General features: G+C 36.4%; 1 protein-coding gene across 8 annotated transcripts in view; it reads left to right on the forward strand.

Moving 5' to 3' along the window:
- The window catches only part of LOC131436917 (beta-arrestin-1), a 249,149-nt gene that overhangs the window by 229,066 nt on the left and 7,981 nt on the right, over window positions 1–12,102 (forward strand). The window lies entirely within an intron of this gene.

Consider the following 12,102-nt stretch of genomic DNA (forward strand, 5'->3'; position numbering starts at 1 on the left):
AATCAGTCCAATTCTTGTGATTAACCATATACGAAAGGCTAGAATGTATGCCAGTTTAGCTTCAAATGATACGTGTATTCGAACATCATTCGTACGAATGAAAAGTCCCATTCCCGTTTACGGACGAATAGACGAAATGGCGTGGTTTCGATTCGTCAGTTTAATGTTGCGAATCAACCGTTTGAACACATTGAAAAAAGTTTAACCGATTTCCAACAAATTTATTTTCGAATCTAAAGGTGATTTGCTATCAAATCATAAATTTGTGTTTTGCAGAAAACATTTAGAAAGCATAGCAGTATAGTAAAGCTGTTTTTTTTTCTGGCGAGCCTTAGAATGTATGCGCGGCTCCAAGTTTTTACGCATCAAATTTTACATCTATTAGGTACTTTATGGAAAATATGCCATGGGCAAACATGCTTTATTTTATATTAAATGCATGATTTTACCAATGTAATAAATATGTAGACTATCGAAAACATGACAAAATTGCAAGAAAAATGCAACATATTTTTCGCAGTTACTACTGATCGGACTGCTATTTTAAATGCTTTTTTTACTTTGCACGAAGTTTTATTTGAAAATTTCATTTACCAGCATGAATATAATTGGTCCTGAGTACGATATTTATTTATTATATAGCATTCGTCACTTCTTTGATGCTTGGAATCTTCCTTAAAAAACTACCTGTGCTACCGATCCTTCTTTTGCACAGGATTCGCGTTCGTACACGTTCGAGTGAAAACAAGAATGGCTTGTTCGCATTCGTTCGAAAGCAAGTGTTCGTCGAATAGTCAATACGGCCGTAAGCAAGCATGATGATACAAAATCAGCGAAAAAAACAAGTCAAATAACAAATGATATCAAAGATTTTTATTTACAACTCAAATCTGTACCAGAACTGCCCTCCCTTTGGTTGGTGGGCTTGACGGTATTGCAAACATCATCACATACAATCAATTAGCGTTACAATTTGATAAAGATATGCGTTACAGTTTTTAGTTTCATAATTGAATTAAATGAATAATATATCGAACGACTTGAATAAGATGTTGATTGCATTACGCTCCAACATCCGGGGTTGGAGAGGCCGGTAGGGCTTAACTGAGCTCTTTTTTATGTTTTATTTTCATACTACCGGCCCTTATTACCAGTGTGAAGTGAAAATTAAGTAGAGTAAACGTATCCCAATTGGGTTTCACACGATGACAATAAATGAACGGTAAATCGAATCCATCTTTGACGTTTATTGGTGGTTTGTGTACCATGGAATACTGTGGAATGAAATAGAATATTGTAGAATATAATAAAATAATAATGACCGAACCAATGAGCAAACCACTGATAGCTGTCAAACGATGTTCATCCAGTTTATATTGTGAGGATGTATCGTTTGGGACCTGATGGGTGAGATGATGTGTGAATGAAATGTAAGAGTGAGTGCATGCAAGAACGGTAATAAAGGCCACCGTTTCAGCTCAGGACTAACGATCGACCAATAGAAGAGATAGAAATTGGGTAACGGTACCCCCATTCATCTCAAATCCATTAGTCATTTCATGTACGAAAACCATTAGTTAGAGTGAGATCTGTTATCTCTGTTTGATAGATTAATTTCAAGAATAACATGAAATCTGGAGCGTTTTTTTTTTTTTTTTTTTTTTTTGTTCGTTAATTTTTTTTTTGTTCGTTAAAACAGCAGTATTGAATCATTTCTGAACTACTTTTATGTTCCATTGCTTCTTACAGACGAGGCAAAGATTTTGTATTCGATTTTATCTCAATAAATTTATTGAAAGTCGAGTAATCGGTAAAATAACATGGTGACTCTACTAATGAGATGACTATTGGCACACAAATTTTAGTTAGAATCTATTAGAATAGAAATAGTAACTCAATGTTGTGATGCTTGCTTGTGGAATACATGTACGTATGTATTCATGTGTGTATGCGTATGTGCCTGTGTGTATGTAAGTGTTTTTGTGTGTACAACATACATTATACCGTTCCCTCGGGTGTGTTGTATCAAATTGGTTGTGACACATTTCGATTGCGAGTCAGTGTACCAGATGTTCAAAAGTGCCTGAGCGGATGGTAATATACTGTCAAGAATCAACCGAAGATAACGAAATGTGAACATGCTGTAGCAATACTATTAAACCCAAGTGTTATTATCATTTAAATAAAAACGCATGTCCTCAGTTCTTATCCGTCAAACCATGATGAGCTGCCCTACAAAGATCAATGAAACACTAATTTTTTTTTTTTTTTTTTTTTTTTGGAAACGGATGACTGGATGAGGAACAAGAAATACGAAAATGCTGAAAGAATTAGAAAGGAATATTGGAAGCAACATAACATGCCAGCTAAAGTACGGAGTGAAAAATGACAACAAAAGACACGAATCACAGCTGAATAGAACACTGGAATTAAGGTAAAACAGAATACAAGCTATGAACAAAGGTAAGAAAACCAACATGAAGAAATAATAGAAACTGCTGGGTAACAATGTAATTTCCTCATATTGAAAGAGGCGTTTATATGGCGCGCATGCGCTAATTCGGCCTGATACAAATTAACGGGGAGGGCAATACATTTTGGACAGGGCTGTAAAAAGCTGATTGGAACCCTTTCCCCACCAAAATGTAATATAAGGAAACTATAAGGAAACTCAAATCTGTACCAGAACTGATAGTTTAAAATTGAATGGGCGTTGGTTTTATGCATGTACGATGTTTAAAAGTGTGATTGATTCGAATGTAAACGGGAATACGAATTTGATATACTTTCGAATGTATCGCATACGGCCGTAAACAAGAATGAGTGATACAACACTTCAATACCCAAAATCAAAGATCTTCCAAAACAGGGAATGAAAGAATGGGAAATGATTTCTTCAGTGGGAGTTCCTATCTGAATAATCCCGGAATGGCTAGTAAAAGTTGATGCATCAGAAAAGCAAAATATTCAATATCAAACTGCATTATTATCGACGATACTGACAATAATTTTTTCTGCCACGCTGTAGTAACATTAATTTCAATAACTTGTACTTGCTTATGTCATTTTCAACCAATCATGAGCTGGCCCGAAACTGGCTTGGAAAATGGATTAACAGTAGTCAGGTCCTGTCCTACGCTATTCTCGTGTAACACAACGCAAATTTAATACCCATCATTTTCCGTTGGTAGTTTAAATTTATTATCGCTTTGTGTCCGGAAAATCTCTGACCCACCCACCGAAGGAAGCAAACGCTCATCGTGCGAATTGTGTCATATTGTCCTTCTCTCTGTGTTTGTGCGTTTGTATGTAATCTCTTCCGTTACATAGTTCGTAGAATATAACACCAGCGGATCTGCATTAAGCGAAACGATTCCAATTTTTCCCTTTAACCCACCCACCCCCATCCGCCCAATCAGGGGGCTACAATAGTCGCCAATAAGCTTGGTTTCATTTTAACTCAGTTGCATCTATTTTCCGCTTTCCCTGACCCCGGCAATCAGCAGCACCCGTGCAATCGTGATTGAAACGGAAACGACACATTTGTAACACTGACCTGACCCCGTTCCAGACAAGGGCGCTTTCGTTGGAAGGTTGCAGAATGCAGCCGCTCGAGTAGTCCAAACGATACGCGACCTGACGTCATCCCCCTGTCAGCTTGACGCCACCACTGAGTAGCAGCGTGTGTAAGGTCCTCGATATCAGCGAAAACTGATGCCTCCCAGAATGATGACGAATTCTCGCAACTCAAAAACCAATCCTTTCACGGTCGCGCGTAGAGTAGGTCGTCACATAAACCCACCCACACCCTTCCATACACGTTGCACATTGCACGCAGATATCACGTTCCGGTTCTGCTGGTAGTTTACTTCACGGTCTCACGACTCGAGTGAGTAGTTGGCGAATTAATATGCGCTCATGAGAGGAATTTTGTTCACTGACACTTCACTTGAATTCATGGATTCGAAAAATTAGCCGCACATTGGTTTTCAGTGTGAAAAATTTGAAATAGATGTCACCAGTATTGTTTCATGTTGGATGTAAAGTAGGAGTTGAAGCTGGGTGATTCTGTATCCCGAACCAGGACAGTAGGTATGAAGGTAGAGTAGATCAGGAAGTTTTAGTTTGGTACTTTGAGTTAAAGATTATTATTTTTGAACATTTTTGTTTAATCTTTTACATATCGTTGTTCTTCCGTTTTGTTATGAACTTTGAAGCATTAAATTACGTAATTAAAAAAACTGTAAAATTTAAATGTTCAAAGTCCAAAATAATGATGATTTAATTTGAAAAAAATGTTAGTCAGAAATTTTGATACTTTCAAAATAAAAAAGATTGTAAAAAAACTGCCCCGGGTTGGCGGTTCAATGCTGCATATGGCGCTGGTTTTACAAGCTAGTTGTCTTATTTTCGAGCCCCGACCTGGAAGGATTCTTAGTGTCAGTAGGATTGTAGTACTAGCCAAGCAATGATTCTGTACGCTGTGAATCGGAGTCCGTTGAAACAGAAAGGCTAGTATCCACAGAAGGAATGTGTAATGCCAAGACTTTGTTTTTATTTTTGCAAAATAAAATTCTTGTTACCTAAAAATTGTGAATCGGTTTAAGATTCAGATATTTATTTTTTTATTGAACTTGTAGAGCTCATGATATAACATTACTACTGCATTTGCATTTTTTACATTACAGGGTCCGGCACTCGAAGTGTAACCAATTAAAAAGGCCATAAATTCAGTTTGGAAAATTACTTTTACTTAATTCAAAGTACAAAATGTGTAAAAATAATACAAAATTCAGAATCAATTCATTTTTGCTCGATATGACCACCTTTTGCCTTGACTTGATGACTTGAGAGAGCGAAGGAGTTGCTTCGTTTGGCCGAATGTGACTTGCAGGTATTTTGGCCCACTCGCGGACAATAACTTTTTTCAGCGCCTCGAGACAGGTGTATCTTTTAGTTCGGACTTTGCTCTCCAAAATGGCCCAAAGAGAATAATCCATTGGATTCGCATCTGGTGAATTCGAGAGCCATTGTGTGGACGTGATGAAGTTCGGAACGTTGTTTTTCAGCCATTCTTGGTTCACTCGAGCTTTGTGAGACGGTGCCGAGTCCTGCTGAAACGTCCATGGTCTGCCACCGAGATGTTTGTCTGCCCACGGCTTCAAAGCAACCTCCAGAATACTTTCCCGATAATATGTCGCATTTACCTTGACGCCAGGCTCGATGAAAACGATTGGAGAGCGCCCATCTGCGGTTACAGCGGCCCAAACCATTATCTGTTGCGGGTGCTGCCTCCTGGTGGCCAATCGATGACTCAAATTCTCGTATGAACGGTCGATCAAGTAAACCCTATCGTTTTGAGAGTTTACGAATTGCTCAATTGGAAAAATTTTCTCGTCAGAAAATACAATGTTCGGAAATTGACCGCTTTCGGCCAAACGAAGCAACTCCTTCGCTCTCTCAAGTCATCAAGTCAAGGCAAAAGGTGGTCATATCGAGCAAAAGTGAATTGATTCTGAATTTTGTATTATTTTTACACATTTTGTACTTTGAATTAAGTAAAAGTAATTTTCCAAACTGAATTTATGGCCTTTTTAATTGGTTACACTTCTAGTGCCAGACCCTGTAAACAGCTGTAAAATTTACAAACTTGAATTTTAAATTCTAATTCTTTGGGTATATTTGATTTCTGTGCATTGTAATGACGGTGTGGTTTGTGTTTTCAAATGTTTATTTTGTGCTGAATCCAGTGATTATTGAGTGCTTTTGATTGCGTGGAATATAAAATTATTATTGCGTATGTGCGGGGCTAAACCGGACAAAAAAATGGGGCTCAGCCGAACACATAATTTTCGACTTGAAAATCTTAACGGATACTTGAATCAAACTAAATATTTATATCTATATTTCCATTCTTCTTCTTATCAATTATTAAAACACAGTACAGCGAACAGAATTATGTCTCCTGCAAGGTTGGATCAAACAGATAATGGCTTTTCTTAATTAAGAGATTGATTTTATTTTCAACGCGTATCTCTTCATATAACTATCAAGGTTCAAACTTAGGGGAAAATTCTATAACGGCTCCATAATATTCGAAAGAGAAAGTAAACAAAAAAAATGGACTTTGCAGATAAGCCTTTACAATCTTTTTACGAAATTTTAATACTTTTTATGCACACTCTAGTAATACTTTTTATGTGCACTCTAGTCCTAAAACCAATTGACGACAGCTGTTTGTTTGGAATGACAGTTTTGTTCCAAACGAGCAAATGACTTGTCAAACACAATGTAAAGCTAACGAAGCTACCAACATTTCGGATAAAACGGCCCTCTGTCACGACGCCATCTTGATGAGATCAAAATGGGAACTTCAAAATCAGCTGATTGAAACGTAAACAAACAATCCGTAATGCAATTGCTTTACGGTTTACCTCGTTTAGTGCACGAAAATTAGTGAATTTTCGGGGCGACTCTCTCACAATAACTTGTCGGTTTAGTTAAAATACAGCAGACAGAGTTTTGGGACATCAAGTACAGGTAATTTTCACAATTTGAGAATCGCGATGATCGCAAAACATCGCAGTGTTTGGGGCTCGAAACGCAAGGGGCTCAACGTAATCGGTGTACTTTCAAATGGCTGGTGCTCACATACCGGTGTCAGTTGGCTGCACGCTCGTTCAATGTTACTCTAAGTGAGTACAATTTCCTTCACTTTCGTTAAAAGTGGAACTACTCTATAGTGAGTAAAGCTTGTTTACTAACTTTTGAGTAAATATGGTATTAGTTAAATTCTGAGTAACATTAGTAAATATTACTCAATATCATTCGAATTGAATATGGAATTCTTTGCTTTAAACAAATACTTCTATCCAACGAATGAAAGAACGCAGATAAAAATATTTTGTGCATTTACATCTATTTTCATGCACATATTTGGAGCAGGTAATTAAACATAAAATTACTTTACAATTCTGTACGTTTCAATACAATTTAATCGCAAAACAAGCGTTAATTGAAAGATACAGTTATATTCATTGAAAATTCAATGCAATTCAATTTAGTTTTGCATCGATGAAGGTTTTCAATCAAAATTTCGATTCAACCCATGTCTATTCCATGTTACTATTGATTTACATCTCGTGTAAATTTCATTATTTCTTTCTGTGAAGCCGCTACCTGTTCATCGGTCATTGGAAAGGATCCGTCTGCCTTCCTACGTTGCCCACGTACTGGCATTTTGTACAGCATTAGTAGAAATGCTCTGAATTATTTTTATGCAGAAAAAATAAATAAAATACTTGCTATATGGCTGAACACTTTCTTACCGTCTTCAACCTGCGCGAATTGATTTGAAGTGTATAGTAAGCATTTCGATAATGTGCCCTTATAATCCGCCTCCGACAAAGGGAAAAGTTCAGTGAACGTAAATTTTACACAACATTTTCAAAGCACTGTGAGTAAAACTTGTTGTCAATTTAAAAACTGAGTAGAAGTTACTCAGTCTTCTAAATCAATATTACTTACTTTTTGACATTTGAATTAAATAAGCAAAAGTGAGTACAAATTACTCACTTGAGAGTAACATTGAATGAGCGTGTGGGATAAAATGTTTTGAATTGTTGCCAACATTACGGATGACATGTTGTCACCACACCGGTGACACGATTGTCATCTGCATACAGTTGGCTTCGGCCACCTGTCAGGACGCCATCTTGATGAGTTCAAAATCTGAACTTCAAAATCAGCTGATTGCAACGTAAACAAACAATCAGTAATGCAATTGTTCTACGGTTTACCTCGTTTAGAGCACGAAAATTAGTAAAGTTTGGGTCGACTCTCTCACAATAACTTGTCGGTTTAGCTAAAATACAGCAGACAGTGTTTTGGGACATCAAGAGCAGGTAATTTTCACAATTTGAGATTCGCGATGTGTATTAAAACATCGCAGTGTTTGGGGCTCAAAACGCGAGGGGCTCAACGTAATCGGTGTACTGGTGGTGCTGGTGCTCACATACCGGTGTCAGATGCCTGGTTGGCTTGAAGCCGAAATTTTTGGTTTTTGGTTCTAGTTCGCTGTCAAATGCAGTGTTTAAGCAGTGTTCACATCTTTTTTCATACGGTTGCACCAACATTAGGAAACGATTTCGAAGGAATATAATCAATCTATAATAAACCATAAATTACTTTTCTTGTTCAAAAAGAATTCAAATTACTGGTTCCATAGAAAATACAAGACTAGAGTTATACTTATATTGGGGTTTAACGAAATTAACTTTTGACACCAGTATGGTTTGATTGTATTAACTTTTGTATGCAGTCTAATATGGGATGCACACGATATGCTATGAATTTTTTTCCTCTTGCTTTAATTATCAGTGAAAGTGTGGTAAAACTGAGTTTCCAGTGATTAGGGTATTCAATACTAGTGATAAAGAAAAAAGTATTGCTGAAAGTGACAGTTCAAGTAATTTCTAAATTGAAATGTGTCATTGCCTGTTGCGATGCAAATTTTTCGAAGCCGGAGTCAAAAGATGGCGTTTCCAGCCACAGGTTAATATAAACAAACCATTTCTGCTAGCAAAGCGAGTTGGAAAAATGCATAATCGCCATTCAAATATATACGGGTCAAACAATACAAAATGTTTGATTCTGATGACATGTGAGATTAGTTTCAGTGAAAATCACGTTTGACAAAAATCAGTAGTGAACTTTTCTTTAGTGAGTTTTTTGATCGATAATTTTTTTTCGTCTGAAAATCATTTTCAAAAAATTTTCTTTTTTCCCAACACTGATCGTAACTATTTCACTAATGCTTAAGCTCTTGAATATTTTGAACCATTCTGAGCAACAATAATGCAAATAATATCTCAACTTCACTTGCCATCCTATCTGTCTCTGTTCATTCCAATGAAGCCAAGAGAAGGATGAAAATAACAGATGCGAGCGCTTCAAGTTTTTGCAATGCTATTGAAGTAGAATTGTACAAATATCAATCCTTTTTTCTGTGATATTACTTCCTAGTGCCGAAGAGCTGATAATACCCAAAATAACACACTGATTAGATGACTACTTTTCATATGTAATAAAACTGATTGAAAATTGATAATCTTCTCGAAGCAAAGAAGAAATGGATAATTTAATTGTTTTGGAAATATTCAAGCCCTAAAAATTATTTCCTAATATTCTTTCCATTGATTCTATATTTACTAATACTTAATAAAAATATAAACGAAGCACAACAGGAACTTTATTGGAATGACTGATGATTTGAGACATAATTTACTTCTATTTTTTTACGATATAAGTGCAACTAAACACTTTTTTTTACAACATATATACTAGACAATAACATGATATAACCGAATGGTTGCCGACAAAAATTCTTCGACTTTTGATTACTCTGCTCCGTATCGAAAATTTTATGATTTTCAGTTAAGACCGAGTTTCTATAACTATACCCTGTGCGCATCAAAATGGTATGAACGTTGCTTAACATATTGTTGACAACAACGCCACCAAAACAAAATACGTTGGCATCAGGAACCAGTTTCCATAGCAGGGGGGTGGTTGTCACGCTGGTTTTTGGCACACTTGCACATATCATTAATAAAATAAACCTAGATTCCCCAGTGTAATAATACTGTCAGCCTCCTGCTATGTAACTGTGGCCAGCATCATTCTGCAAAAACCAAAACTAGTGATGTCTGATTTTTCGTATTAATCGATTATTAGGTATTCGATTAATAAAGGAGGAGTCGATTAGCGTAATCGATTATTATTAAGTATTAATCGATTAATGCAATCAATCGATCAAATTATTTTAAACAGAATCAGAGCTGCCAAATGAAAATCTGTGTTGAACATCAAATCTTTACCAGTTAGTGTATCATACAGTAAGAAAAATTTGAGAAAATGTGGTTGAAGTGTATAGAAGATTCAATAATATCTATTATCAAACGGATGGAAAAATGTATGAACATTGTAACCGTGGGTAGAATGGATCAAAACACATTATTTAAATTGAAATTCGTTTTTTCTTTGAATTATGACAGATGAAACTGCAACTCTCATCATAGCAACGTTTAGACTTAGGCTGCAGACAGAGTGAGCGCGAGAAGCTGAGGCGAGCTTGGTGCTGACCAAAGCAGGAAACGTACTTACAGCACTCTGTCAGAGTGAAAGTTGAACCGATTTCTCACTTGTACTCTAAAAGAGTCCTTTTGATTAACTTGATATGTCAATGTTAGTCACCAGCTCGGTTTCGCTTCTCGCGCCCACTATGTCTGCAGCCTAAGCCTAAACGTTTTCTACTAAGGCTGTGAACCATTTCGCGGTTAACTTGAACTTTTGGTGGATTTTTTTCAGGAAAATAAGCATCGATCTGTCAAAAATAACCATGCTCTCGAACAGAGTTATTTTTGACAACATCAAAATAACCACTCAAGTGTCAGATTTCAACCAAAAGATAAAATTAACCGCGAAATGGTTCACAGCCTAACTGATATAAATCTTGATTGCTATTAATCGATTAGCTCGATTAGTGGCGCTGTCGTTAATCGGTTACAAATACTTGATTACACTTAAAATAATAATCATGTTATAGTTACGTGAAAAGTTATGTGAATATTTTCCACCCTACTTTTCACGTAGGTTTTAATGGACTGGCATTTAAAAGCTGTTTAATTTATAATCCAGTAAGAGTTGCGTGTTTCATAGGTAAGATGTAGTATACTGTTCATATCACATTTACCTATCAGTTCATATCAAATTTATATTCCAGAGAATTAATATTTTTTATATTGGTTGAAGTCAACAGGGAGATATTTCAGATTTTTATATAAATCTATGAAATGAAAAGTACTATGAAAAATAAAACATTTATTTCAGAAAATTAGCATGGAATTGCACTGGCAAAAAATAAAAAGCAACTGATAACGTCGTGGGAGCTCAAATCGACAAGCCACCAGAAATCGTTTTTGTTGTCACTGCCATCCAACTGAATCCGAAGTCGAGGTCCGAGAACTCCCACAATACAACCGATGCAGGTTGAGGTCGCATTACATGGGTTCAGTGTCTTTAGCTTCATACCGATGTTGAACCCGTTTTTCGGTGCACCAACGGCCTGTTTGAAGCATTATACATGAGCGGACACACTTCCGGACTCACGCAAGCACTGCACTGGGTCCAGTCGAACACATGGAAACTTTCATACTGGAATGGTCCGGTCGATTGTAATTAAATAACATTTCTCGCAAATATTTACACTACTTACACTTTGATCGAGTTTTTCACACCTGAAATTCACGTAGACTGTTTGACGTTTGGTCAATTCACGTAAACCTTATGTGATGACTGTATTCATTTTAGGGGATGTTCGTATAACATTCATTTTCGTCACGTGAATAATTAAATTTGACATTTGAAACCATTTTACGTGATTTTTCAAGTAAATCGAACGTGAATTTTTATTTGTGTGTTCTTCAGCCTTTTAATCGATTATTTTGATTAATCGAGTAAAAAAATACATCACTAACCAAAACAATGAAGAAGAATGGTTAACAAAAAATTGGATATTACAAACTACTTGTTTATTCAGTACCCTTAACCGCACTTCCCTACAAATTATCGATCAGAATATCATCATTACGATAAGGAAATTAAGATTTTACTCGATTTGGAATGCTCGAATGTTTGTTTACCATATTCTGAGCGGTCTGATTGCCCACCAAGCGCCCCAGATGTTGGCTAGGCTAGCACTTGCTGGAGCGCCCTATTCTTTGCCACCGGGTTGAGTACTGTAGTTGAGCAACCCGTGACACCAAAAGCGCCGTCTGGTGTAGAACGGGTGCGTAAATGTACATATTATACTTATCTTGCAGAAACATATTTAGCAACCAAGAAAATATCATATGTGAGTTAGGCATAAAGACGACTTGATTCTATAGTTCTAGCGATTAGTTTTCGAAACTCAATAAGTTTTGGAAATCTCCGCTTCACTCAAATACACGAATAGAAAAACACTTATCTGACACAATTATTTTGCTGTTGTTGTTGTTGTTTTTGTTGTAATATGCAATTCAATTAAAAGAAAACTCTTCG

Source organism: Malaya genurostris, chromosome 3, assembly GCF_030247185.1.
Source record: "Malaya genurostris strain Urasoe2022 chromosome 3, Malgen_1.1, whole genome shotgun sequence".
NCBI lineage: Eukaryota > Metazoa > Arthropoda > Insecta > Diptera > Culicidae > Malaya > Malaya genurostris.